This window comes from Vipera berus (assembly GCF_964194415.1).
Source record: "Vipera berus genome assembly, chromosome: 1".
Lineage (NCBI taxonomy): Eukaryota > Metazoa > Chordata > Lepidosauria > Squamata > Viperidae > Vipera > Vipera berus.
In genome coordinates this window covers 296,293,692-296,299,691 of record NC_138202.1, presented here as the reverse complement: position 1 = coordinate 296,299,691, position 6,000 = coordinate 296,293,692, and positions in this window count along the sequence as shown.

Below are 6,000 nucleotides of genomic sequence, written 5' to 3'. Positions count from 1 at the left end.
TGGAGACATATACATTTAATTCAGATTACACAAACCTGTCAATTAGCTTATGCTGAACACACAACAGCTCTAAGGTCTGAAAAAGATGTTTAACAGCTAATGGATTTATATCCTTGTTAAGCTACAGCAGAACACAGAGTTTGTACCTCTTGGGAAATACATTATAGATGAAGTAATAGGCTCCCCTGTTGTGTTTTATATTGTGTTGAGAAATAATTTTTGCTAATGTTCTTTTTTAATGACTGTTCTCTACAGGATTTTGTTTTGCCCTTGGCCCAGAGGCTGTTGTTAATAAAGGAAGGATCACCCATCTGTTTTGATTTTAAAGAGTGCCTGTAAGGTATCTGCTTTTAAGTCATCCCATTCGGAAACTGCAGTGCTGAAACGGTAATATGTTACCAGACATAGACTATGATGTATTTTCCTGGGAGGGGGGGATTAGTACTTTTTACCTCCTTCTGACCTGAGAAAACATTTGGTTTTTTCTGGCCAAAAGGAACCCAAGAAATTTGTTATAAGTACTTCAATCAATAAGGATTTATGCATATTACTCTTGCTAAAATTTGGCTCATTTATTGACATGGTGGGATTACTTTTCCCTAACTGGGAACTTTTAGGATGTGACTTGGTCTTTCATTCCCAGAATCCACAAGAAAGCAAGACCTTACAAATTATTTGGTATACCAGCTTATCGTATATTATGGAAAGTTGAATAAATGACCCTGTTGGTCATTTTATTTGAAATCTGGTGCAGCATGAAAAGAAATGAGCCTAAAATTCCTTCTAGTGCAGTGTTTCTCAACTCAGCAGCTTTAAGATGGGTGGATTTCAGCTCTCAGAAGCCTCCAGCCAACATCACCCCAAACACCCGTGGGCGTTGAAGTCCACACATCTTAAAATTGTTGAAGTTGGGAAACATTGCTCTAAAGGAAAACTCTACAATTCAACAAGCCTCAAACCTTGATTAATATGCAGCAAACAACAGAAGACAAAATGAAAGCACATGCATCCTTGTTAACTAAACTTTTTAACATAGCATGTCATGCAAATATAACCCCCACGTGGTACTGCAGCGGAATTAAGGGGGCAGAATGTGTCCATCCAACTAAGTAGTTAAGATAGTAATTCCTTTTGAAAGTTTTCCGTTGAACAATTATATTCGCCTACCTGAAATCATGTGGTAGAAAACACCTGTATAAATGTAATTATAAAACCACAGTATACCTACTTTAATATCTCACAGGAAGTGCACTGATGACAACAAGCTTTATTTTAAGAAGATGGTGGGTGTTAGGTATTTACCAGCATAAGTTATTCATTTACCTTTCAAAACGATCCAGGAAAAATTCTATAGCCATTTCTGATTGACCTGGGTGTTCTGCAACTTGTATTTGCAAACACTAGAATAACTGTTTTCACAATGTGGAAACAATTAATGGCTCCTTTTACTCTTCTGCCAAAAGCAGTTATACCAGTTTAACATCTGGTATTTAGTTGGAAAAGGATGGTTTATCTTTGAAGTAAAAAACCCTTTTTGCACTGTTAAAGGTGGGTGAACCCTGCTTGCTTCATTTTTCAGATTTTTAACCAATCGGTGAAAGGTTATATTAAAACCACATAATACTAAATGTCCAAGATCTTGCCTGCAAGAAAATCTGGAAAGGGAGCAAGATTGCACAAAGATCTCAGACTTTGCTACAAGAAGATTGCCAGGATAAGAGTTCAGCCTTCAAAAGTAAAATGCACTCTTTTCCAACTTGGCACCTTTCAAATGTTTAGGGATGACTACAGTAACTAGAAAATATGGATATGGATTTTGTAATATATTTGGAGAGTGTCACTTTAGACAAGGGAATCAAACATCTGAAGCAATTCCTTGGCTCAATTATTTTGTGTGCACTAAGAGCTACTAATATGAAGTTCACTCCTTTGCCAAATGTATTCCATTTGCCTTAATGTGGCAGTCCTTATATCAGTTGCATGTGTGAAAGGCTAATGAGATAACCATAGTTTCTGTCCTCCATTGGCACTGTCAAATATTCTCAGTGCGATCCTTGATTCTTCAATAGGAATGCCCATCCTCTGAGATCTCATAGGATGGACAGAAAAAGTAAGCCTGCCCTGTGTATAAGGGCTTTATAGGTGGCAACCAGCACATGAATTGCACCTGGAAACCTATTAGAAATCAGTGGTGCAATGGTATGCCCCTAATTCTCCATGCTGCTGCAGTTTGGATAAGTTGCAGCTTCTGAATAATCTTCAGAGATGATTCTCTTAATAATCTTGTATGGAAGCTCTGTGCAGAATATATTGCAAAAGAATGAGAAGAGACTATATGTAGCTCGTGGTTAAATTGGGAAGTTTTTTTGTCCTCTCTGAGCTTAGTTGTTTACCTACAGATGTTACCTAGTTGGGTAATGAAATATCTGAAAACAAACAACTGAGCTCAGAAAGTATCAAGGGGCTAACCATCTTGAACTCTTCCCAGTAACTGAACCAGAACCTCCACAGCCAGAGTCCAACTCAGACTGGATCCAAGCAACTTTATCCAACAGATATCTCAAATAATATTGATAACAGGCTACAGATGTTCTTCTGAACCTTCCCTACCATGGAGGTACCAAATCATTTTAAGTAGGACCACCAGCCAGCTATATGCAGATATGACAAGGGTGGAAAAATAATTGCATTTTGCTGCCCTTATTGTCACAGAGTAATCCTTAATAAAGGCTTTTACCCATGCTCAGATTGGTTCTTCTTTCTCTTCCAGCAGCATTCCAGGTGTCTCTTCTGCTTCCTCTCCCACAGTTCCTTTGACAACTAGGGGCCTTCCAGCACCCACAAACAGAGTGACTCTGCTTAGGCATGATCCAGATCCATCCAAGGTTCTTGTTGGCCCCTCTTTCCAGTTTAATTCTGGATGCTATATATTTTTCTACTACTTTCTTTATAGGGATTAATTTTAGCTCAGCTAAGTTTTAATAAACTTGGCTTTTAAAAGCAAGTTTTGAAATGTGAGAGATTTTCTCCTTGGTGAGGATGCATCCTTCGCCCAGTCCTCTAGCTTTTTGTTTCTCTGCAGCTCATACTTGGTATCCTCACATTGGTCAACTGGGCAGGTGGACTTTTGCCTCTTACCCTCAGCCAGTCTTTGTTTTTCTGAAATTGCTGAGAGGATAAAGCCAAGGATGAGGAATGGGGAATGGGGTGCTAACTGAATGCCAGATATGCCCTCCTTTAGCTTCAGGGCTTGACGGTCATCTCTCCAGACTTTTCCACACATTAAGATAACTGCAACAAGGGCAATAAATGTATCATTTCAAAATTATTAAGGAGCTAAATAGTAGTGAGGTAGAAATACCATGATCGAAACATCTGCCAGCGAGATTTGACAATTCCACTGTCACAAAATACTTCTAAAAGATTTGAATTAGGAAAATTAGTTTCCTGTAGCGCACCTTCCTGGAAGAGCGCATTGGGTCTATTTCAGACAAGATGAGATTTCTGGTCCTACTTTTACAGTGGTATCATTATACTAAATCCATTAAACTGGTAGTTTGAGCCAGTGGCAACCCTGCTGGAAGACTTGCTGGCTCTGTCTTCTTTTAAATCCTTCTTTTTAAACATTCCTTTGCATTTATGTCCTGCTTTTAGGGGAAGATGGCATCCAGGAGATTCCAGCTTGTAATTTAAACCTTTTTCTTTGGAACCTTTCAAGGATTTCATTGATAATAAGCTGGAAAAGACATTTCTTTTATTTTCCATTGTTCTAAACAGTGATTTACTGGTTGTGTGTGTGTGTGTTTGGGGGGGGGAGGTGGGGAGGAGAGAAAGTGCAGTGGTTTGTTCTTTTCAAGTTGAGGAATTAATCTCTTTTTCTTTTCTTTCTTATTAACTGCTTCATCTTCCTAGCTTCTTCTTTCTTCAGGTCATTGACCTTTTAAAACACATCTGGATAGCCAGAAGGAGCCATTTCTAATTCCCTGTGTACTGAGAACAGATGTGAAGAGTATTAGAGAGACAATTTATATATGGACTGAATGTTTCATTGGGATAATGAAAATGTGGTAAGTTAAAGGGTTTAAAAAGGACAATTGAGACAACAGCTTTCTGGGAATTCAGAGCAGGGCAATATGCATTTGGAAAGAATTTGGCAAGAAAAAAAAACCTTAGTAAATACTGCCCTCTTGCTCCCAAAATTGAACTGGATCCTACTCATGTTCATTTCCTACAATGAATCTGTTATTTTTAAATATGCCATTTCCTTAAACAAACCTCATTTGCTTCCACTAATTTTAAAGATGTAGAAAATCAGCTAATTCTACCTGGAAAGTGTGTATTTTAATCCAGAAGGAAATGAGACCAAAAGGCGTTCTTAAGTGAATGTAGTTATTCATCAGTTACTAGGCCACCTTACAAACATAATTTGACAGATAAATATATGCAATTCTGGGCAGAATAATAATGTTTAGTAATTATAATTATTAGAATTATATCCTGACATAGTCTGGCCCTCCCACTCATATGTGGGAGAGATTATGTTGGATACCCCAAAGCATAAAACATGGTTTATGTATAGTAAAGGAAGAGTTCTTCCTCACACAACACACATGTATACATTTTGTATAGGGCTGCCTAGGCACAGTCCATAGTTCTTGTTTCGTTTTGCATGAAGTATACAGTGGTCTTCTTCCAAAGGACAAGCGGCAACATGAAATTAGATTCAGATGCCTACTAATAAGTTGACACCATCAGGGAGCATTTACCACTGTTCTATGTCCCAGTTTCTTCTTGCTGCAGTCATAAGATTTTTTGGCAAACACCATATTCAAGATTTGCTGCAAGCAAAGTTCATAACATAGGGGTAATCTCCACAGCTATTGGAAAGTGTGCTTGGCTCATCCCACCTAACATCTCCTGATGTCCTGCCATAGCAGAGATGCTATAATTCATAAAAAGAAGTCCAGATGATAATGACCATCAAGGAGATATGCCATTGTGATAAACAGAAAAGAGGCATGCAATGTACTTTCTTTCTTTTTTTAACTTTCTCACAGTGGAAATGATATTTATTTTGGCACAAAGCTGAGGGGATGGCAAGTATTTATTGGATGAGATAATTGTGATCTGTTGGTCAGGAACAGCAAGCTCACCAAGCTGAGTCTGCCAGCTTGCTGTCTTCTATAGCATTCTGAGCTCCCATCTGAGCTCCATGTTCTCTAGACGTTTTCAAGAAGACCACAGACTGCGTATAAGTTTATTTAGAGTGTAATTCTTAATTTATGGCAAAATAATATCATCTAGTCAACTGAACGATGGTAACTGCAATTTGTAAATTCCAAAGGGTTTTATTTTCTGGGCATAGTATGAATATAATTAGGTATTTATTAAAAAGTTCTGAATAGCTTCATTTGTTAAAATACTGGTTATGTTATTGAAATGTTACTCATTCATACTATGACTGTAACCCAATGAATAGTAAAATATTAACAAAACTAAGGGAACATTTTACATAATCCATAGGAAGACATTTAAATTATAAATCTAGTTGTAATTGAGTATTTGTAAAAATAGCCAGGTTAATTGCTGAGTTTCTAATTGTAACTTGTGCAAACAAATCAAACTGTATTTGAAATTGTATTCCTTCAGCTCTGGCTCTGAAATGCAACTAGTTCACTTACAGGGTTAGTACTACTCTGTGAAAATGCAGTTGCACAAATAGCCAGGTTGCCAGGCTCCAGCTAGTGTCAACTTGCAAATACTGAAATCTTGAAAGTTGAATTTGGAAAAGAAAAAGGTTGTGGGTCCTTCAGATGATGGAAGATCATCAAAACTATGAGCATAGTGGTGTCTGGCTCATTAAATAGAAGAAGAACATTTAAGTGGTCACTGACTGACAGCTCAATTACAACATCTAGTCTACATATTAAATAAGTGAAGGCATCTCAAGATGCTGAGAAATAATTCTCTCTCATTTTACTCTTGGCATATATCTTGTTA